This window comes from Coenobita brevimanus, chromosome 58 (genome assembly GCF_032717465.1).
Source record: "Coenobita brevimanus isolate Jiangsu-jjx chromosome 58, ASM3271746v2, whole genome shotgun sequence".
NCBI classification, from domain to species: Eukaryota; Metazoa; Arthropoda; class Malacostraca; order Decapoda; family Coenobitidae; genus Coenobita; species Coenobita brevimanus.
The window spans coordinates 5175010-5198035 of record NC_137011.1 but is presented as its reverse complement, the minus strand read 5'-3'; positions in this window follow the sequence as shown (position 1 = coordinate 5198035).

The following is a 23026-nucleotide window of genomic DNA, read 5'->3' as shown; positions in this document are numbered from 1 at the left end:
GCTCCCTAACACCTCTTCCTTAGCGATTTGTTTTGGGATAAGGCTGGGTAATATCCTCTTGTACGTTAATTTAAGCAGACAAAGGTGATAGAGGAAGGATTTATAATAACATCTTTGAGGACAGTAAGGTGTAATAAGGAAAATAAATCACTTAGAAAAATGTCTTACGGAATTTCTTTAATCGACGAGAATACAAGACTTAGGGCCGTATTCTCGTAGGGTAAGGAGGCTCCCTAACACCTCTTCCTTACCGATTTATTTTCCGAATTACTCATTAATATACCTTGCTTTGCTTCTTATGTCTTTCCAATGTCGACAGAGACTGCATGAATAACACACAAGAATAGAGTAAGTGAGCAGAATTAGAACTAAATCGCTAAGGAAAAGGTGTTAGTACGCTTCCTAACCACACAAGAATATAGTAAGACAGCAGAATCAGAAATAAATCGGTAAGGAAGAGGTGTTAGTAAGCCTCCTAACCACAACACACAAGAACTAAAGAGCAGAATCAGAAATAAATCGCTAAGGGAAAGGTGTTAGTAAGCTTCCTGACCATAACATACGAGAACAGAGAAAGAGAACAGAATCAGAAATAAATCGCTATGGAAGAGGTGCTGGTAATCTTCCTAACCATAACACACAAGAACACAGTAAAAAAGAAGAAATAAGTCGGTAAGGAAGAGGTGTTAGTAAGCTTCCTAACCATAACACAAGAACAGAGAAAGAGAGCAGAAATAAAAATAAATCGCTAAGGAAGAGGTGTTAGTAAGTTTATATGAGTACAGAAGAATAATGTAAGAGAGTTACATCAGAAATAAATCGCTAAGGAAGAGGTGTTAGTAAACTTCCTAACCATACGCGACTCGGGTAGCAGATCCTTTCCCTTAATGCTGACAAGGGTGAAATAACTTGGCTCATAGATTTGTCCTTCTACGACGATGAAGAAGAAGAGGAAGCCCTAGACTGAAGCCAAAGCGTACAAGTAGCCTCGTAACTCCTAAGGCAGAACACGGAACACGCACGTAACTCTTAAGGCACAACAAGAACACGCACGTAACTCCTAAGGCACAACAAGAACACGCACGTAACTCCTAAGGAACACCACGGAACACGCACGTAACTCCTAAGGCAAAACACGGAACACGCACGTATTATTATTGAAGCTTTAATATATATTTTCAATCCTTTCAGTTCGATGTGTCTCGCGTTTCATTTCTCTATCTGTCTCTGTCTCTGTCTGTCTGTCTGTCTGTCTGTCTGTCTGTCTCTCTCTCTCTCTCTCTCTCTCTCTCTCTCTCTCTCTCTCTCTCTCTCTCTCTCTCTCTCACTGACGATTCTACGAAGCATAAAAAAGACCTCTAAAACTGAACTCCCACCTCTGTTTCTGTCTGTCTGTCTGTCTGTCTCTCTCTCTCTCTCTCTCTCTCTCTCTCTCTCTCTCTCTCTCTCTCTCGTCACACAAAGCCCATTCCTTTATGACAATGCTTTATTTGGGACAGTTACCCTTGTTTGTATGGGCGCTAACAAGGGGAGGCAATTAGCAGAGATAATGGTTGTTAGTGGGTGATTGGGGAAGGAAAGGGAGTGGGGAGAGGAGGGGAAAAGGGGGACGAGGGGAGAAGGGGAAGGGGAGGAGAGGGAGAGGGAAAGGAAGAATGGAGGGAGGAGGTAAAGTGATGGGGAGTGGAGGAGGGGAAGGAGGTGGGAGAAGAGGTGAACAAGATATGAAGAAGAGGAGGAGAGGGAAGAGGAGACGAGGGAGAGGAGAGGGAGAAGAAGGGGAAGGAGGAGAAGGTGGGAGGAGGGGGGGGAAGGAGAGGGGGAAACAAGAGGAGATAGGAAGAGAAGGAGGAATGATAAGGTGGCGAAGAGGAAGAGGAAGTGAATGAATGGATGGGAAGCACACAGACAGAGATGGAGAAGAGAAATGAAAATTTGAAGGAAGTAAGGACAGAAGGAAGGAAGGAAGGAGACGGGAAGAAGGAGGGAAAGAAGAAGGAAGGAAGGACGGAAAGAAGGAGGGAAAAAAGGAAGGAAGGAAGGATGGACGGGAAGAAAGGAAAGAAGAAGGAAGGATGGAAGGACGAGAAGAAGGAATGAAGGAAGACTAACGACGGGGTGGACACAAATGAGAGGGAGGAAGGACAGGGGGGAAAGGGAGAGAGAGATTGTAAATAAGGAAGTAAATAGGAAGGACGTAGAAAGAAAATGGAGGGAAATAGGGAGAAAGGAGGAAAACAGAAAAAGAAAAAGAAAAGTGAAGATGAGGAGAGCAGGGAAACAACGAAAAGAGGAGAAAGAGAAAGAGAAGGTGAAAGAGAGAGAAAGACGAAGGAAGGAAAAGAGAAATGGAGAAGGAATAGGGTAAAGGGAAGGAGGGATAAAAGATAAGAAAAACGGAAAGAGAGAGGAAGAGGAGAGAACGCGAATTAAGATGTGAAAGCAAAATGAGAGAGAGAGAGAGAGAGAGAGAGAGAGAGAGAGAGGAGGGGTGCGGCGACAGGAATAGCATCCATGGGGCTAAATCCACACTTTTTAAATATATCTGTGTGTGTGTGTGTGTGTGTGTGTGTGTGTGTGTGTGTGTGTGTGTGTGTGTGTGTGTGTGTGTGTGTGTGTGTGTGTGTGTGTGTGTGTGTGTGTGTGTGTGTGTGTGTGAGAGAGAGAGAGAGAGAGAACAGGGAAGAGTCGCTTGGTTATTTATATCTTTCTCTCTCTCTCTCTCTCTCTCTCTCTCTCTCTCTCTCTCTCCACTAAGCCACCCATTTAAAACCCCAACAAATTACGAAGCCAATTTTAAAGGCAAGAAAAATGCAACTCATCTCCATATAGATTTTTGAGAGAGAGAGAGAGAGAGAGAGAGAGAGAGAGAGAGAGAGAGAAGGGAAGTAAGAAGGGATGACGAAACACATATGGCTTCATTCTCTCTCTCTCTCTCTCTCTCTCTCTCTCTCTCTCTCTCTCTCTCTCTCTCTCTCTCTCTCTCTCCTTAGACAAGATGGTAAGCACAATTTCTTTCAAGTTTCCTCATTCACTCTCACACTTTTCATTTTAAAGTGTGTCTTAACTCTCTCTCTCTCTCTCTCTCTCTCTCTCTCTCTCTCTCTCACACACACACACATGATTCTCTTTAATTCTCTCTCCTTCTTCCCGACAAGGTGTGAAAACAAACACTCACACATACTGACACACACAGACACAAACAAACAAACCTAGGCCCAACGAGGAAGAGAGAAAAAAGAGAGAGAAAATGAGAAAAACTCACTCTCTCACTTCCTCCTCTGGTTATTTTTTTCACGCTTAATTAGTTTTACTTCTCTCTCTCTCTGTCTCTCTCTGTCTCTCTCTCTCTCTCTCTCTCATTTCTGCTACTTAGTTCTTTCTTTTATATTTTTCTTTCTTACTTCTCCCACCTCCTCCTCCTCCTCCTCCTCCTCCTCCTCCTCCTCCTCCTCTTCTTCCTCTTCTTCTTCTTCTTCCTCTTTTTCTTCTTCTCTTCCTTTCTTCCTCCCTTCTTCCGTTATCTCCCCCTCCCTCTCCTATATTCATTTCTTCATCACCCTCTCTCCTTCCTTTCTCATTTCTTTCCTTCGTTCTTCCTTCCTTCATTCCATCATCTCCGTCCTTCCTTCCCTCTCTTTTCCTCTTCCTCCTTCTCCTTCAAATTTCCTTTCATAAAATTTTTTCCCTCATCTCATTTCTGCCTTCCTTCCTCCTTCATTTTCTTTCCTTCCCCTACTTCTCTCCCCAACCTCTATCCATCCTTCTATCCTTCCATCCTGCCTTCCATCCCTTGCTCTCACTCTCCATCCTTCCTTCCTTCCTTTCTTCCCTACTGTTCATCTATCCTTCCATCTTCTTCCTTCCCTCGCTCACAATCTCCAATCTTCCTTCCTCTCTCCCTTACCATCCTTCTATCCTTCCATCCTTCTTCCTTCCTTTGCTCTCAATCTCCACCCTTCCTTCATTTCTTGGCTACCTTCCTTCCTGTCTTTCCTTCTTCCTTCCCTCCCTCCCTCCTCTCTCTCCCCTTCCCTCGCTCACAATCTCCAATCTTCCTTCCTTTCTTCCTTATCATCCTTCCATCCTTCTTCCTTCCTTTGCTCTCAATCTCCACCCTTCCTTCTTTTCTTTGCTTCCTTCCTTCCTGTCTTTCTTCCTTCCTGTCTTTCCTTCTTGCTTCCCTCCCTCCCTCCTCTCTCTCCCCTTCCTTCCTTCCTTCCTTCCTTCCTTCTTCCACCAGGTCAACATTGGAACAAACTCACTTTACTGCCGACATTCTCTTTCTCTCTCTCTCTCTCTCTCTCTCTCTCTCTCTCTCTCTCTCTCTCTCCATCTTCCATTTCTCCCTCTTTCCTCCCTCCCTACGTCCATTTCAATCATCCTTCCTTTTTCTGTTCCTTCATTTTTTCTCTTTTCCCCTTTCCTTTCCTCTACCCTCCTTCCTTCCTTCCTTCCTTCCTTCCTTCCTTCTGGTCAACAAGGAAACAAAGGAACAGCAATTTCCTCCCCAAGCCTCATAATTTCCCCTATTTATCCATCTTTTTCCTCTTTCCTTCCCCCTTCCTCCCTATTCCCTTTTCCTTTACTTCCTTCTTACCCTTCTTCTTTCCTCATCTCTTCTTCTGATTCTCCTTTACGTGAATCCTTCTTCCATCTCTCTCTCTCTCTCTCTCTCAGTAATTAACTTCCTCTTTCCCATCGATTCTTCCCCTTTCCCTTTTCTCGACCTCCTGCTTTTCACCTTCTTCCTCTTCCTCCTCCTCCTCCTGCCCTTCCTCCTCCCTATCTCTTCCATCAACCCCAATTCCTTCTTCCCTCCTCCTCACTCCTTTCCCCTTCCTTCCTCCTTCCTTTAATCTCCAATATCTTCTCTCTTCACTTCCTCTCCTTCCCCTCCCTTGTTCTTTCCCTCCTTCCTTCCATCCTTTCTTCCTTCCTTCCATCCTTTCTTCCCTCCTTCCGTCTTTCCTTCTTCATCTTTTCATTCCCCTTCTTCTTTCTTCAGTTCCTCATTTTTTTTCCTCCTCCTTCTCCTTCCTCCCTCGTCTCTCCTTTTCCTTCTTCTTTCCCCTCTCCCCTCCTCCACGCCCCCCCCCCCGACTAAGGGACCCCCCTCCCCCTTCAACGCCTTAAGACTACCACAAAAGGAAGCCTACACGCACACACATACATACCCATACATACACGCACGTACACAGCCATACATACACGCACATACATATACATACATATATACATACATGCCCATACACACGCACACATACATACGAGCATACTCATTTTCTATACACGAAATCACTCTCAAAAACGTACATGCCTATACACATACATATACTGTATAGGCCTACATACATACATACACGTAAGCATACATACATGCATAAATACATACATGCCCATACATACACACACACACACACACACACACACACACACAAGAACACATACTAGTATTCCATATGTGAGAGAGAGAGAGAGAGAGAGAGAGAGAGAGAGAGAGAGAGAGAGACGGACGGACAGACAGACAGACAGACAGAGAGCTATGCCGTTTAATGTGTATCCATTGTTCACGTGTCCTTATGTACGTAAGTGTGTGTGTGTGTGTGTTTGTTTGTTTTTATGCGAGGAAGAAGGAACCAAAGGCCATGAGCCCGCAGTAACAGTTCCCTCCAAGAGAAAAACAAAACACAATAGAGAGCCAAATTCAAGATCCGATCATTTTGAGATGCCTGGACACACTGCGTTTGAAAGACTGGAGATCATAGGCAGCAGGAAATACAGACAGAGGGAGCTAACCTGTTGTATAAATGAAAGACTGGGAGTAACGGTTAACTCTTGCATTAGAGAGTTGGACAGAAAAGGGATGAGAGTTTGCTGCCAGACGGGTGCTACGCGCCCGTCGTAGAGGTGGAGGAATGCAAGCAGACAGTTCAGAGGAGCAGTGACCATTAAAGTAGCGATAGAAAAGAGATAAAGATGCAACAGAGCGGCGAAGAGACAGAGGTTGAAGGGAGTCAGTAAGAGGAGGAGAGTTAATGAGACGAAAAGCCTTTGACTCCACCCTATTGAGAAGAGCTGTATGTGGGGAGCCTCCCCACACATGAGAGTTGTACTCCACACAGGGGCGGATAAAACCCCTGTATAGAGTCAACAATTGTGCAGGGGTAAAGAAAGAGCGGAGTCGGCTTAGCACACCCAATCTCTAGGAAGCAGATTTTACAAGAGATGTAATATGATTTTTCCAAGATAAGTCCCGAGTAAATGAAACCCCAAGCATGTTCAAGGATGATGCAGGATTAAGCTGAATATTATTAAACATTAGTGGGTATACCTGTGGAAGATTTTGTCGGGTTGATAGGTGTAAGAACTGAGTCTTAGATGCATTAAAGACAACCATATTATTTTTACCCCAGTCAGAGATACGAGCCAAGTCAGACATTAGGTGTGCCATAGCCTCATCCCTTGTTTCTTGAAGTAACTGTTGAGATGGGCGTTGCGGGAACCGAATGGAAAGGTGAAGGGTGGAGTCATCAGCGTATGAGTGGATAGGGTTAGATGTACAGCTAGATCATTGATGAATAAAAGGAAGAGAGTTGGTGATAGGACAGAGCCCTGAGGAACACCACTGTTGATAGATCTAGGAGAAGAACGATGGCCGTCTACAACAGCGGCTATAGAACGACCAGAAAGGAACCTAGCGATGAAGGCACAGATAGAAGGATAGAAACCGTAGGAGGGCAGTTTGGAAATTAAAGATTTATGCCAGACTCGATCGAAAGCCTCTGAGATGTCAGGTGCAATGGCAAAGCTTTCGCCAAAGTCCCGAAAGGAGGATGACCAGGAGTCTGAAAGGTAGGTGAGAAGATCGCCAGTGGAGCGTCCCTGACGGAACCCATACTGACGATCGGAAAGAAGGTTGTGATAGGAAAGATGCCTTAAAATTTTTCTATTAAGAATTGATTCGAAAACTTTGGAAATACAGGACGTTAAAGCAATTGGACGATAGTTGGAGGGTTGGGAGTGGTCACCCTTCTTTGGGACTGGCTGAATGAGAGCAAACTTCCAGCAAGAAGAAAAGGTACAAGTTGACAGACAAAGGCGAAAGAGTTTGCCTAGGCAGGGTGTAAGCACAGAAGCACAGTTCTTGAGAACAACAGGAGGGACCCCATCAGGCCCATATGCCTTGTTAGTACTGAGGCCAGTGATGGCAGAAAATACATCAACTGAAGAAATTTTAATGTCAGCCATGAGGAAGTCAGAGGGGGGAAGTGATGGAGGAACAGCACCGGAATCGTCTAAGGTGGAATTGGGGGAGAAAGTCTGTGCGAAGAGATCTGCTTTATCGGTAGAAGAAATAGTTACAGAACCATCAGAGTAGAAAAGAGGAGGGAAGGATGATGAGGTAAAGTTGTTAGAAAGATTTTTGGCAAGGTGCCAGAATGAGCGGGAAGAATTCGAGTTGGAGAGTTGAGAGCATTTAGTATGGATGAAATTATTTTTAGTAGAGCGAAGAACAGACTTAGCACGATTCCGGGCAGAAACGTAAAGACAATGTGATTCAGGGGTGGGTTGGCTCCGGTACCTTTTGTAGGCCTTCTCCTTGTTGCGGACAGCATTAGAACAAGCGTGATTAAACCAAGGCTTTCTTGCGTTAGTCAAAGGATATGAGAAAGGAATGTATGCTTCCATGCCCGAGAGAATAACCTCTGTAATGCGCAAGGCACACTCAGATGGCTCACGGCCATGGAAGCAATAATCATTCCAGGGAAAATCAAAGAAGTACTGCCTGAGGGCCTCCCAGTCCGTGGCTCCAAAATGCCACAGACGACGCTTCCCTGGAGGGTCCACAGGCCGTACCGGAGTGATAGGACTGGTTAAGGTAATAAGGTTGTGATCGGAGGAGCCCAACGGAGAGAAAAGAGTAACAGAGTAAGTAGAAGGATTAGTTGTGAGGAAGAGGTCAAGTATGTTGGAGCTCTCTCCAAGGCGGTCAGGGATACGGGTAGGGTGCTGTACAAGCTGCTCTAGGTCATTAAGGATAGAAAAGATGTAAGCTTGTTCACCAGGTGGATCCGTGAAAGGAGAGGAGAGCCAAAGGTGGTGGTGAACATTGAAATCTCCAAGAATGGAAATTTCAGAGAAAGGAGAAATGGACAGAATGTGTTCCATCGTAGAAGTAAGATAGTCGAAGAATTTTTGATAGTCAGTAGAATTAGGGGATAAGTAAACAGCACAGATATATTTAGTCAGAGAATGACAGGAAAGCCGAAGCCAGAGTGTGGAGAATTCAGAAGAATCAAGTTCAGGAACACGAGAGCAAGATAAGTCGTTGCGTATGTATACACAACAGCCACCTTTGGCTTTGAAATGAGTATAGAGAAAGTAGGAGGATACAGAAAAGGGTTTGCTGTCAGTTGCCTCAGACAGCTGAGTTTCCATTAGAAAAAGAAGGTGAGGTTTAGAGGAGGAGAGGTGGTGCTCAACAGAGCGAAAGTTAGATGAAAGGCCGCGAATGTTGCAGAAATGAAGAAGAAGAGAGTCAGACAGTGGTTCCAGGCACCTCGAGTCGTCACCGGGAGAGGGGCAGATGGTGGGGGCATTTATGGTCCCCCCCCCTGGGGACTCCGAGGCTTGGTGTATCGACGCCATTATGGTGAATTTTGAAAAGGAAGTGTAGTGTGTACTGTGCATGTAGTTTGGTGAAGATAGTTAGAGAAATTTGTACTGGAGAGCATGCTGGCCTACTCTCTGTGTAACTGAGACACTGAAAAAGTTCAGCAAAGGGGGATGGTCAGGAACTAGTCCTGAGGGCTGATGAAACGGGAGCTCCAGCACTCCCTGTCATCAGCTTTCCATCCACCTCGGGAGTACTGCCCTGCTCGACTGGTGCTACAGTCTACTCCACACAGGCTCATGTGACAGTGTGTGTGTGTGTGTGTGTGTGTGTGTGTGTGTGTGTGTGTACCCAGGCAATGTGTACTTATAGTCTTCTCTTTACAAACACCTCAGCCATTACACTGCATTTTATTTTATTTTTCTTCGTTTTTTTATGTGTATTATTTTATCATTTTTTATCTTCTATTTTATTTTGTGTGCCTTTTTTCTATATATCTATTTATTTATTGCGATAGAAAATGGATAGATAGAGATAGATAGATAGATTAACAGATTGCTTAGATTATTTGACTGACTGAAGTGGGGAGAGAGAGAGAGAGAGAGAGAGAGAGAGAGAGAGAGAGAGAAGGTCAATGGGGAGAAAACAGATAGGCATGGAAAGGGGAAGACGGGAGAGAAGGGGAGGGGAAGGGAGAGAGGGGGGAGGGAAAGGGAGGAGAGAGGGGGGGGAGAGGGAGTGGAGGGTAAGAAAGGGAGAGGAAAGTGAGAGGGGAGAGGGAAAGAAGAAGTGAGAGGGAAGACACTAGAGAGGAAGAGGAAGACAGAAGCAGAGGAGAGGGGTGACAAGGGGGGAAGTTGAGGGGAGGGGGAGGGGAAAGGGAGAGGGGGAGGGGGAAGGGGAAAGGGAGAGGGAGAGGGGGGAGGGGAAAGGGAGGGGACGGATCACCCTCTTATGTCACCAGTGCCAAATTACCCCCTCCCCTCTGTTCCCCTCCCCTCTCCTCCCCTCCCCTCCCCTCCCTCCCCTCTTCTCCCCTCCCCTCCCCTCCCCTCCCCTGGACTCCAGCCAATGTTTTGATTCTCACACTTACGCCTCACACTCACTCAAAGCTAATTCCCCCCATATTTCACACTACTCTCTCTCTCCTCTCTCTCTCTCTCTCTCTCTCTCTCTCTCTCTCTCTCTCTCTCTCTCTCACACACACACACACACACACACACACACACACTATCTATTTATCTCTCTATCTATATATCTCTCTCTCACTATCTATCTGTATCTTTCTCTCCCCTTCTCTCTCTCTCTCTCTCTCTCTCTCTCTCTCTCTCTCTCTCTCTCTCTCTCTCTCTCTCTCTCACTTTTAGCAATCCTCTGTCAAAACAACACAACACTTTACTAAGACAACACACACACACACACACACACACACACACACACACACACACACACACACACACACACACACGCATGTACACACCGCTCACTTTAAGAGTACACAAACACGCCACTTTACAACTCCACACCTTTGAGAGAGAGAGAGGAGGGGGGGAATTTGGTCACCTCCGCCATCTTGGATCCGTGTCTCGCTCTCTTATGGGGTTACTTATAAGTGTGAGTATTGATGATGACGATGATATAATAATAATAATAATAATAATAATAATAATAGTAACAGTATCTGATGCAGCGTAGTAGTAGTAGTAGTAGTTCCATATTACTACTACTACTACTACTACTAGCAGTAGTAGTAGTAGTGGCAGTAGTAGTAATATGGAACAAGAAGACGCAAAGAGGAGGAGGAGGAGGAGGAGGAGGAGGAGAGGTGTCAGTTAACCAGATTAAATTGTGTTGGACCTAACCTAACCAAATCTAATCCAATCTAGCCTACCTAACCCTTACCCAACCTAACTATCACGGCCATCCCCTACCCTACTGCACCCTTAACAAGTCTACCTGCCTCTAACCTCACATGATCTAGCCTACTCTAACCTACCCCTGCCTAACCTACCCTACCCTACCCTATCCGACCCTCTCCTTCCCTACCCTACCCTACCTTACCCTCTCCTTCCTATACATACCCTACCTTACCCTACCCTACCCTCTCCTTCCCATACATACCCTACCCTACCCTCTCCTTCCCATACATACCCTACCCTACCCTCTCCTTCCCATACATACCCTACCCTACCCTCTCCTTCCCATACATACCCTACCCTACCCTACCCTACCCTACCCTACCCTCTCCTTCCCATACATACCCTACCCTACCCTGACCTATTTCAACCTAACCTACCCTCACCTCTCCCTACCATATGTTACCTTAAACTTACCTAAACCTACATTAGATAGATAGATAGACAGATAGATAGAGGTAGACACAGACAGACAGAAAAGTAAACAGAAAGCTAGATAAACAGAGACAGAAGAGAGAGAGACAGAGGTAGCAGTGGATCCCCAAGCCCCCCACCACACCCCCCCAAGACCCCCACCACCACACCCCCCAAGACCCCCACCACCAAACCCCACCAATCCCCCACCACACCCCCCAAGCCCCACCACCACACCCCACCAATTCCCCACCACACCCCCCCAAGCCCCACCACACCCCCCCCAAGCCCCACCACCACACCCCACCAATTCCCCACCACACACCCCCAAGCCCCACCACCACACCCAGCCAATCCCCCACCACCACCACACACCCCAAGCCCCTCACCACACACACCCCCAAGCCCCCCCACCAAACCCCCCCATCAAACTCTCCATAAAGCCCCAAAACAACTATACTCCCCGTTAAACTCCCCTGAACCCTATTCCTCCCCCATTTTACCAATTACACTTAAATCTGGTCTCTACTTACTGACTTTACTTAAAATCTCTCCATCCTTTATTGACTTTACTTAAATCCCTTCATCCTACACTTAAATCTGGTCTCTTCTTACTGACTTTACTTAAAATATCTCCATCCTTTATTGACTTGACTTAAAATATCTCCATCCTTTATTGACTTTACTTAAAATCTCTCCATCCTTTATTGACTTTACTTAAAATCTCTCCATCCTTTACTGACTTTACTTAAAATCTCTCCATCCTTGACTGACTTTACTTAAAATCTCTCCATCCTTTACTGACTTTACTTAAAATCTCTCCATCCTTGACTGACTTTACTTAAATCTCTCCATCCGTTTTTACTTTACTTAAAATCTCACTCTCCTTTACTGGCTTTACTTCCTTTATATATGTATTCCTGACGCTAAATGAATTCTGTCTATCTATCTATCTATCTATCGAACCATCTATCTAGCTATATGTAAATAAAGCAAATGGAACTAAGTACACACACACACACACACACACACACACACACACACACACACACACACACACACACACGCAAATACAAAATAGCTAATTAAATATAAATAAATAAGTACATATAAATAATACAGACGATAATTAACAGACAAATAAAGAGACTCAGTAGCTCAATAAAACTCTCTCTCTCTCTCTCTCTCTCTCTCTCTCTCTCTCTCTCTCTCTCTCTCTCTCTCTCTCTCTTGTCCTCGCCCTGAAGGGGTTAATGCTAGGAGGACGGGAGGCCACTTGTGAGAAAATAAAGTGAGGAAAATAAAAATATAAATGACGTAAAAAAATATGTAAGTTAAAAATAAAGTCAAATAAAACAATAAAGATAAAAAATAAAGAAATAAAGAAAAAATCAATAAAGTAAAAATAAATATTGACTAAATAAACAAGGAAAATAAAACAGAAAATGTATCATGCAATAAAACAATAGACAAACAGATAGACAGACAGATAGATAGACAGAGAGACAGACAGATAGATAGACAGACAAACAGACAGATAGATAGACAGATAGACAGATAGATAGGTAGACAGACAGACAGATAATCAAATAATATAATGACATGATTTTCTACGTTTTTTCCCTCAATGATTATCCTCTTCCTTAACTCTCCACTTCTAGATAATTTCCTCCATAAACTTTACATTAACTCTCCGTATCTCTCCTCTCTCCCTTATTTCTCCCTACTCCCTTAACTCTCCTCTCTCTCCCTTAACTCTCCTCTCTCTCCCTCACGTCTCCTCCCTCAACTCTTCTCTTTCCCCCTTATCTCTCCTCTCTCCTTTAACTCTCCTCTCTCTCCCTCATGTCTCCTCTCTCAACTCTCCTCTCTCTCCCTTAACTCTCCTCTCCCCCTATCTCTCCTCTCGACCGGCACACAAGGCCATCTCAACACCTCCTTTCAACCTAACTCTCCTTCAAGTCGCATTTCGCCTCACTGCAATGTCTTTTCTTCACTAACACTACTTGAACTTGCATGACACCTCGTCCATCCCTCGAAACTACCCCCTAAAGACCGGTCCTAACTCTACATAGCTACCAAACCCTTCCTAACTCTACCTACCAAACCTAATCTAACTCTACATACCTACCAAACCCACCCTAACTCTACGTACCTACCAAACTGCCCTACCACTTTACTCTACGTCAGTGACCCTACCAAAGCTCTCCTAAGCTCCATAATATGAGAGAGAGAGAGAGAGAGAGAGAGAGAGAGAGAGAGAGACTTGCCCACTACATTAACAGGGACTCTCCTTAAGTTATATAAAATCTCTTTCTCCTCCTCAACTCTTCCATCCCTCCCCATCCCTTGCTCCCTCCTCAACCTCCCCATCCCTTCCTACTCTCCCTAACATACACTCCCAAACCCTTCCTTCCCTCCACAACATCATCCTAGCCATTCCCCACCTCCCCATCCTCTCCATGCATCAATCCTTCCTTCTCTCCCCAACCCTTCCTCATCTCCCCATCCTCTCCATCCATCAAACCTTCCTTCTCCCCCCAACCCTTCCTCATCTCCCCATCCTCTCCAACAATCAATCCTTCCTCCTCGCCCCAACCTTTTCTCCTCTCCCCGCTGCTTCCTCTCCTCCCCAACCTTGCTACCTCCCCTCCCCATTCCCCACCCTCATCCCACATCCACCAAGCTCCTCATTCCCCGTTAAAAAGCCTTCATTCCTTCTTCAGCGTCTGCTTTAATCCAGAAGAATGTGAAGGGATGTGATGTGGGGTGGAGAGGGGATGGGGAGGTGAGGGGAGGGGGAAGGGGAGGGGAGGGGGAAGGGGAGGGGAGGAGGAAGGGGAGGGGAAGGGGAGGGGGAAGGGTGAAGTAAGAGCCCCTCCACGTATCCTCAATACTTCCATTCTTATCCCCAAAATATTATCCTCGTTTGCTTCCTATTACTGACTAATATATTCATTCTTTACTGGTTTAATTGCTTCAGTCAGATTTCTCCTCTCTCTCTCTCTCTCTCTCTCTCTCTCTCTCTCTTTCTCGATCACACCCCCTCCCCCACAATACCTCAACACTTAACACTGGCTCACTCTCATTTATACTTTTTCCTCCCTGCTCTCTCTCTCTTTCTCTCTCTCTCTCTCCCTCCCCCCCCACTCTCTCTCTCTCTCTCTCTCTCTCTCTCTCTCTCTCTCTCTCTCTCTCTCTCTAACCTAGCCTACCTTCCCTTACTTTTTCTCCATCCTCACTCTCCCTCTCTCTCTCTCTCTCTCTCTCTTCATATCTTCACTCCCCTTCTTTCTCCGTCCCTTCACACTTCCCTTACTCCCCTTGACCTTCCTTTCTAACTCAATTTACTCTGCTTCCGTTATTTCTCTCCCTTCACCCTCTCTCTACTCCCACCTCCCCTTACTCTCCCTCTTCTCCCCTCTCTGTAACCCCCTCCTCTTTCAGCTTTTTCTCCTCCCCTGACTCTACCCTCCCTCTGTCTCTTCTCTCCCCTCTCCTCTGTTTCCCCTCTCCTCCTTTCCTCTCGCCTCACCCTACTTCCTCTCTACTCAAGCCTCCCCTCTCCTTCTCCCTCACTCTCCTTCTCTTCTTTTACCCTCCCTCCTCCTCTCATCTTGTCATAAAGACTTTGTAGTCACTTGTAGAGAAGTATATTTTAGACTTGTGGTCGAGCGGCTTTTATATCTTGTAGTAGTTTCCCCACCAGATGTCATGTAGTGACGGGAGAGGTAAAGAATAGTATGGGACTATTTTTATTTGTCTTGGAATATTTAACAGGTCTCTCTATGGGAAGAGTATAAGTCCCAGGTAGCTACCTCCCTGTCTCGCTATCTCTCTCTCTTTCTGTTCTAAGGCTAATCTCCGTCTCGACCTCTCTCTAGGGACTACAATCTTACCTCTTCTCCCTTCCACTCCCCTTCTCCCTCACTCTCCCTCCCCTCTGCTCCCCCTCTCCTTCCCCCTACTTCTTCCCATCCAGCCTCTCCTCCCCTCCTTTTTCTCACCCTCCCCTCCCCTTCCCTCTCATCCCCTTCCCCTCTTTCACCCTCCTCATCCTCTCACTTCACTTCCTCTCCCCTCACTCTACCTCCACTCTCTCCTTTCCACTCACTCTTCCTCCATTCCCTCTCCTCCCCTCTCTCTCCCTCCACTTCCCTGACCCTCCTTCTTTTCCCTCTGACCTCTCGTTCCTTCCCCTCACTCTCACTCTACTCTCTCCCCTCCCTCTCTCCCCTCTCTCCTCTCCCCTCTCCACAAACACACACTCAGGGACAAAAGGCAAAATTACACAACAATTATATTCTTCATTTTGGGTCATTCTTTCCAGTCTTAAGCGGAGAAAAACAGACTGGAGATAGAATGAACAAAACAGAGCCCCCTCTCTCTCTCTCTCTCTCTCTCTCTCTCTCTCTCTCTCTCTCTCATATTTTTCATTCCTCCAGTCTTCCACCTCATTTCTTTCTCTCATTTATCTCTCTCTCTCTCTCTCTCTCTCTCTCTCTCTCTCTCTCTCTCTCTCTTTCAAAACCCAGGTGAGCGGTGCAATAAAACGTCTTCCTATTGTGTGCTTATGCTATTTCTGTGTGTGTGTGTGTGTGTGTGTGTGTGTGTGTGTGTGTGTGTGTGTGTGTGTGTGTGTGTGTGTGTGTGTGTGTGTGTGTGTGTGTGTGTGTGTGTGTTCCCTTACGATCGGTTATAACACAAATCATCATCATCATCATCATCATCATTATCATCATCATCATCATCATCATCATCACCATCATCACTAACTTTCTACTAAAAATAGGGTGAGTACGAGAGAGAGAGAGAGAGAGAGAGAGAGAGAGAGAGAGTCATAAATCAACACAAACCCAACATCACCCAAGACGATAAATGATTTACGATAAACGGAAAGATAAAATAGCCCTGAACCCCTTCAGTACGACGACCTACCTTTATTTTCTTTACTTATATTTTATTCCCCATTAATTAATTCAATATCATGGACTCAATATTATCTTGGCTTCCTGGTGGTGGCGGATTTATCGTGTGTGTGTGTGTGTGTGTGTGTGTGTGTGTGTGTGTGTGTGTGTGTGTGTGTGTGTAATGGGAAGTGATAAAAAAAAAACTAATCCACTAATAAAAAAAAATAAATAAATAAATCTACGGAACTCAGACACCACTTTTTACAACCATCAATTTCACTCATATTATTTTTACCGAAGCTATATTTGCAACAGTCGATACAATTCCCTTTCTTAGCATCTACAGAAGCTCAGAGGGCTCGATATAGCGATAATATGAACAGCAGTAGATGTGCAACTTTAATTTCACGTAGATAAGGGCAACCTCTAATGGAGAACAAGTTAATTGGGTTCGAAACAGTTAATTTGAGTTCGAAACAATGATTATATGAACAGAAGCAGAGAAGCACCTTTCCCTTCACGTAGATTATAACTTCAAGGAGCACTTACCCTTTCCACCACCCGTATCCTTATCGACCAAGGAGGCTCCTAAACGTCTTCCTTATCAGTTTATCTCTGTATCTTGTAAACTAATATTCTTATCGATTTTTTAAAAGCAAATTATGTCCTTATTATAACTATTTAATTGAGTTTTGGCCAACAAGGAAGTTCAAAATATCGATACTGATGATTATCGTAGTATTAAAGCAAATCGCGTTTTTAAATAGATGAATACGGTTTGGACGTTGTTGGAGGGTCACAAGTCAAGAGTGAGAGCAGTAGAAATGAGTTATTTGAGAGGAGCCTGTGGAGTCACATGGAGAGACAGACTAACAAATGAGGATGTGAAGGAGTGTTGTGGTGGGGATGTGGATGTGATAGGAAGCGTTAAGAGAAACACAATGAGGTGGTTTGGCCATGTGGAGAGGATGGGGAGTGAGAGACTGACGGGGAGAGTGTATGTGAGTGAGGAGGAGGGGGAGAGAGAGGGGGGAAGGCCAAGGATAAGATGGAGGGATGGAATGGAGAGCTATAAGAGAGAGGGGTGTGAGAATTGGGAGCAGGGCAGTGAAATGGCGGGGGACAGGGTGACGTGGAGGCGATTTGTTTGTGGCCACCCCGTATAAGGGATTAAGGCGTCTGGAAATAGATAGATAGATTTTCACGTAACTTTCTATTTTAAACATGATTTGTGTTAATACTGCAAAAATAATCAAAGCTGATATTTTGAACCTCCTTTTAAGCCCAAACTCTCAAGTGATCAAGTTAACAGAGAATTAACAGGAAAAGAAAGACTGTTAAGGAAGATGTAGGAAGCTTCGTAACCTAACCACAAAATTGCTCTAGGTCACATCACTACCACAATCACCACACTTCATTAACGTCACCACACATACCATCACCACCACCACCACACTGCTCATTTCAACAGCGTATTCACTGTATTACGTGAATGGTTTTGCTATCACCATCACCACTACCAACACCATCACCACCACCACCACCAACACCACCACATAGGCTATCATCATCATCATCTTCATCATCATCACCATCATCATTACCGTGTACACACCACACAAATCATTATCATCATCATCATCATCATCATCATATACACACCACACAAATCATCATATTTATCATATATATACACACACAACACAGATCATCATCATCATCATCATCATCATCATCATCACAACCGTTCCTCCATCATAACATCATTATCATATTCACAATCATCATCCCTACCATGCATCACTAAATATACAGATCATCACATTCACAACTACCATAACGAGCATAGTCATCACCACTTCACTTCATCACAACTAGGCCTACCACCAAAAACACATTCACTGTCACCATCACAACTACAATCACCACAAGTCACCACAAAAAAATATACTACCACAACCACCACCACCACCACAACCACACACTAAGACAATCATCACATTACAGGTCACCACCACTACCACACTTCACCACAATCACCACAACAATCTCCTGCACCACACACATCACCATCACCACAACCACCGCCACCAACACAATCTTCTCCAGCATCACTATCATCAATACACACACACACACACACACACACACACACACACATACACACACACACACACACACCTATACTACACCACAACCATCACCACCACCACCAGTTTCTTGTACCAACACAATCCTTTGCACCACAATCACCACCACAATCTTTCCACCACCACCTACCACACAACAAACCACCACAACCACAACAAAATCCTCTCTTCCTTCACCACCACACAACTACTTCCTCTATCAAATTTTCAATCACCATGTATCATCACCACCACAAACATTTACCACACTCCACCACAACTGCAAACACAATCTCCTCCACCACCACCATTGCTACCACAACAGTCCCTCGCACCAACACAATCCCTCCACCAAAATCATCGCCACAGTACTTCAAAACAATCACTACCACACTCATTTTTTTTTTCACTACCACCACGAACACTACCACAGTCACTGCACCACAAACAACACCAACACAATCACTACAACAATCTCCTTCACTTCCCCATTCCTTTCACAATCTTTTTGGCTACAACCACTACGAACCTTTCCATTAGAACTATCACCCTTCTTCTTCACGATATTCCACCAAAAAAACACCACAAACACCACAAACACTACCACACACCACAACACTACAAATACTACCACACACCACGAACACCACAACATCACAAGCAAGCCACACCACAAACACCACCATACACCACCACACCACAAACCACCAAACACCAAAACACCACAACATCACAAACAACAACCCACACCACACGACACCACAAACACCACAGCCAAACAAACAACCATCTTGACGCATACACCACAACACCACCACCACACACCACAACCATCACCACCACACTCTACACTTCACACACAACCACCTCACACCACACCACCACATACCACACCACACGACACCACAGCCAAACAACCAACCATCTTCACGCATACACCACAACACCACCACCACACACCACAACCATCACCACCACACTTTACACTCCGCACACAACCACCTCACACCACACCACCACAACCACACAGCACCACCAAACGTATCACCCACACATGTCACACCAACACGCAAATTTTCGCCTCGTTCCAAAACACGGCACTAGTCACACACCAGCTTCCTTTTTCATCTCCCTTTTTCAATGATCACTTCAGGCCTATTTCCGGGCTTGGGATTAGGGAGATATGGGGATTTTTGAGGGATTATCATGGGGGTTTTTCTCTATAAACCTCTCTATCACCGCACCCGTGAACACGGACTGGCAGGCACAGAGCTCTGGCTAGCTTTATCGATCCGAAGCAACTACTACCGCACCTTCTCTCTCGGCCGCCTCCACCACCACCACCACCACCACACGCACGCACACACACACTCACACACACACACACCCCGCACACGCGCACACCACACCCTCTCTCCCTCCTCCCTCCAAATCCACCCCTGCCTTCCTAGGTCCCTCTCTCTATCTCTCACTCTCTCACTCTCTCTCTCTCTTCTATACGCTGTATTATAAGCTGTTTTACTTATGTGTTCCAAGAAGCTTAATCTCTCTCTCTCTCTCTCTCTCTCTCTCTCTCTCTCTCTCTCTCTCTCTCTCTCTCTCTCTCTTCTATAAGCGTCTGTATAATGTATTACTTTTACTTATTACACTCAGTTTCTTACCATCTCTCTCTCTCTCTCTCTCTCTCTCTCTCTCTCTCTCTCTCTCTCTTCTATAAGCGTCTGTATAATGTATTACTTTTACTTATTACACTCAGTTTCTTACCATCTCTCTCTCTCTCTCTCTCTCTCTCTCTCTCTCTCTCTCTCTCTCTCTCCAATAATTCTTTTCTTTCTCTTCAATTTTTTCTTCTTTCCTACCTTCCATAAAATTGTCTGCACTCCCTTTCCTTCCTTCTCTCTCTCTCTCTCTCTCTCTCTCTCTCTCTCTCTCTCTCTCTCTCTCTCTCTCTCGCATTCCTTACCTCCATTCTGTATCCTTTCCTTCCTTCCCTTCATTTCCTTCATTTTTCTTCCTTCCTTCCTTCCTTCTTTCTTTCTTACTTTCCTTCCTTCCTTCCTTCCTTCCATCCACCCATCCATCCATCCATCCATCCATCCTACCTTCCATTCTTTACGTGTAAGTGAGGGTGAGGGTGTGGGTGAGGGTGAGGGTGAGGGTGTGGGTGAGGGTGTGGGTGTGGGTGAGGGTGTGGGTGAGGGTGTGGGTGAGGGTGAGCGTGAGGGTGAGGGTGAGGGTGAGGGTGTGGGTGTGAGTGAGGGTGTGGGTGAGGGTGAGGGTGTGGGTGAGGGTGAGGGTGTGGGTGTGGGTGAGGGTGAGGGTGTGGGTGAGGGTGTGGGTGTGGGTGAGGGTGTGGGTGAGGGTGAGGGTGAGGGTGAGGGTGAGGGTGTGGGTGAAGGGTGTGGGTGTGGGTGAAGGTGTGGGTGAGGGTGTGGGTGAGGGCGTGGGTGAGGGTGAGGGTGTGGGTGAGGGTGAGGGTGATATTACTATTTTATTAAAATATATAGGGAGTCTAGGAGCCATCTGGTTCTCTCTCTCTCTCTCTCTCTCTCTCTCACATACACACACACACACACACACACACACACACACACACACACACAAAAGGGAAGAAAAGGTCTAGAGGAAGAGAACTGTTGGAGGAAGAGGAGAATCATCGGAGAGAGAGAGAGAGAGAGAGAGAGAGAGAGAGAGAGAGAGAGATAATGATGACAGTAATAGGAAGTCGTAAAAACATAGAGGGAAGGATAGTGGAGAGAGATAGAGAGTAGAGAGATAGTGAGATATGAAAGTAAGAGTAGAGATAGTGAGGTAAGAGAGTAAGACAGTGAGATAGTAGAGATAGTAAAACAGGCAAGGATAGTCAGAGGCAGGGAGAGTTGGATAGTCAGGAGAGTTGAATAGTCTGCAATGGAGAGTGAGGGAGAATTACAAAAAAATACGTGTCGATTATCATGACAGATATTTAGAGAGATAAATAAATACATGACTAGATAGACAGATAGACAGATAGATAGATAGATAGATAGATAGGCAATAAACAAACAGATGGTATGATAAATGGTTATTGCATATGCATCTATATGTGTGTGTATATGTATGTGAAAGAGTGTGTGTGTGTGTGTGTGTGTGTGTGTGTGTGAGAGAGAGAGAGAGAGAGAGAGAGAGAGAGAGAGAGAGAGTGTGTGTGTGTGTGTGTGTGTGTGTGTGTGTGTGTGTGTGTGTGTGTGTGTGTGTGTGTGTGTGTGTGTGTGTGTGTGTGTGAGAGAGAGAGAGAGAGAGAGAGAGTGTGTGTGTGTGTGTGTGTGTGTGTGTGTGTGTGTGTGTGTGTGTGTGTGTGTGTGTGTGTGTGTGAGAGAGAGAGAGAGAGAGTGTGTGTGTGTGTGTGTGTGTGTGTGTGTGTGTGTGTGTGTGTGTGTGTGTGTGTGTGTGTGTGTGTGTGTGTGTGTGTGTGTGTGTGTGTGTGTGTGTGTGACTACATCAATGGTACAGGTGTTTATCCAGTCACTCTCCACGGCCCATATTCCCGTCAGTTAAGGAAGCTCCCTAACACCTCTTCCTAAGCGATTTATTTTACTTATTACTCCCTACTCTCTAGTTTTGTGTCCTTTAAAGCATTCTAATTCAACCATACTCAAAATAAGCACGATACAATTTTATATTAACCTGCCGTATCCAAAAACAAATCGCCAAGGAAAAGGTGTTAGGGAGCCTCTTTACTCAAGAAAATACAAACCACGTCTCACTGGGGAGAGAAAAGGAAGAGAGAGGAGGGATAGAAGGAAAAGGAGGATAGAAAGGAGGGAGAGAAGGAAAAGGAGGATAGAAAGGAGGGAGAGAAGAAACGCAAGAGGAAAGGAGGGAGGAGAAGGACAGGAAGGAGGGAGAGGAGAAACGCAGGAGGAAAGGAAGGAAGAGAAGGAGAGAAGGGATGGAGAGAACGTAGGAGGAAAGGAAGGAAGAGAAAGAGAGAAGGGAGAGGAGAAAAGCAGGAGGAAAGGAAGGAAGAGATGAAGTGAGGGAGAGGAGGAAGAGGAGAGAAAAAAAGAGGAAAGGAGAGAGGAAAAACCAGGATGAAGGAAAGGAAAGAAAAAGAAAATAGAGGATGGTGACCGAAAGGAAGGAGAGAGAAAAGGAAGGGAAAGAGAAATGAAAGAAGAAAGAGAGCAAAAAAGTAGAGAGAGAGAGAGAGAGAGAGAGAGCGAGAGAGAGAGAGAGAAGGTAGGGCCATCCATCCCAAGGGAGGTACACCGGGAAGTAATAAGGGTGTACAAACTGCCTCCCTCTCTCCCTTTTTCTCCCTTTCTTTCCCCTGTGTTAATAATTTCCTCTCCCTTTACCCTCCCTTTTTTTCCTTCCCATCCTTTGTTTAAATGTCTGTCTGTCTGTCTATCTCTATACCGTACATATACAATATCATACATACATATTAAGTATACACACACACACACACACACACACACACACACACAAGCCACATGCCCAGCTACCTACTCTTCCCCTTCCACCTCCGTCTTCCACCCCCCTCCATCCAACCACCCATTCCACGAAAGTAATTTGCTCTACCATGAATATTCCATCACCTCAATACACAGTGCTAAGAATATCAAGCCTCCAGTGCATATGTTTAGCTCAGGCGGTCTTTTTTATAAGCTAGAAATGAGTTTAGAATTATCACAACCTTTTCCTAAATATTATACGGTACACTGGGAAAAAAAAAAGGCAAATTGTTCTTATATGTTACAATGAAGAGTTGTTAGTTTTTTCTATATGATGCTGAAGATGAGAGAGAGAGAGAGAGAGAGAGAGAGAGAGAGAGAGAGAGAGAGAGACCTTATATATATGAGAGACAAGCAGACTACTAAAGAGAGGAGGTTAAGAGACGGAGAGAGAGGATGAGGTAGACTGCAGGAGATGGATGGATGAATTAATTTACTGATGTAGGATGGCGTGAATTAAAAACGAATAGAGCGGAGTGGAGAAAGCTGAGAGAGAGAGTGTTTTGTGAGATGATGATGATGATGATGATGATGATGATGA